This window comes from Protopterus annectens, chromosome 5.part0, assembly GCF_019279795.1.
Source record: "Protopterus annectens isolate FY-2018-M chromosome 5.part0, PAN1.0, whole genome shotgun sequence".
Classification (NCBI taxonomy): Eukaryota; Metazoa; Chordata; order Ceratodontiformes; family Protopteridae; genus Protopterus; species Protopterus annectens.
This window is the reverse complement of record NC_056735.1, coordinates 804,775,401-804,777,252: the sequence shown is the minus strand read 5'-3', so window position 1 is coordinate 804,777,252 and position 1,852 is coordinate 804,775,401.

Sequence of the window (1,852 nt, the reverse complement as noted above, 5' to 3'; positions counted from 1 at the left end):
CTATGATTGTTATTAGCTTTAAACTTAGAGATAGAGAAAGAGGGACAGAGAGACAGAGAGAGTGCGAATCCTGTGGGCCTTTTCAACAACAGGGAAATGCATCAACAAAGAGACCATTTCTTTTTTGATAATTGCACTGAGTCTTGTCTGTCTATATTTTTTTGCAATCCTATAAAATGTATATTGTTCAAATGAGCTCACTTCTTTAGTTCTTCCACTTAAGACTCCATATGTTGAGTCCTGTATGTCTTGGGACTGCTGCTATATTGTTACCTGCTGCACTGATATTTCTTCCTTCTGTTGCTGAAGCACCTCCTCCATTGCCTAGAGCTGTGCATCATGACTAACTGTGACAGCCTTAATTTGTTGAATGTCTGCCACTGCATTCTGCATTAGTTTGGTAAGTGCATCAATTGAGCTCTATAGGGTTAGGAATTCCTATATGACATCAGTTGGTTCAACCACAGTATTAAAAAGATAGACTCTCCTACCACAGATAGGTTGGTCCAAAATTGCATTAGAGCAGAAGCATGCCTCTATGTTTTCCAGAAATTTAAATTAGTCACAAAAAGAGGGGTGCCTAAATAATCAGATTGCTACTATTGACAGGAGCACGACTGATGCCTGGAGCAGTTTTGTAAAAAAAAACCCTAGTCTGAGCTGAAGTTTTCATTACCCACAACCATTTCACTCTATCATGGGATACAACAAAGAAAAATTGAAGAAATGCCTCTGAGGAGTAGGTCTGACAAAGAGATTGTCTCAGCAACGCACAGACACTTCATCTGCTGAGCATAGAGCCGCACCCAAAACACCTAGTTGGCATGCCCAAGCTGCCTGGCCAAACAACTACTCAAGCAGATGTCCTATTTGTAGGTGACTCCATACCTAAACTAGAGTCCTTCACCATAGAAAGAAATACTCTTATTCTTGGAGATTTCAACAAGCCATCCATAAACTGAAAAACCTCTTCCTCACTTTCAGTTCCCTCAGGGATCATGTTATCCTTATTTTTTAACAACTTTATTAAATTATCACTTAAAACATAGGGACTCATACCTAAATAGAAACAGAAACCAACATATTAACATTTTTTTCAATTTACACCCATTATACATTATATATGCTTTTGTTTCTTAAACCGCATGATTCATACCTTTCATTACGCTGCACTCCTCCTCCCGAACATTATTCTACACATGCTGTTCTTACAAGTTCCATTTATTTCTATGCAGTTTGTTCCTTGCATTTTCTAATGATCCCTAATCTCTATCCTAGTTATTTTATCTGTTTCACAGTATTCAGTACTTCAAATACAGGTGGTTTAAGTTTTGCTTCCCATTTTCTAGTAACTGCTTTTTTGGCAGCCAACAGAAATAAATGTAATAAGGCCTTACTATGTCTAGGCAATTCAGATCCTGTGTCCTAACTCAAACGAATCATTTCCTTACAGTGATTTGCTCCTCCAATATTTTTGATGCAGTACTCTGTATGGAATTTTTAATATCTGTCAACTCATGACACTCCCAAAAAACATGTATTCGGTTATATCATTCCTCTTCATCACACCTCTAACATTTACTAGCTACCCAGGGAAAAATTATTTGAAGTTGCTTGGAATATAACAATACCTATGCAAAACACTTCCAAGCAAAAATCCTAAACGTTCTGAACTTTGTTGCATACTTGGGAGCCATACGTATGTCCTCCCATTGTTCCCTTGTAAATTGCTTTTCCAGTCTCTTTTCCTAATATTTTCTAACCTCTTCTGATTGATTCGTAAAATAATTATGCAATATTTTACATGCCCTATTAATTATCATTTTTTAACAGCAATTTGTTCCAGATTCAA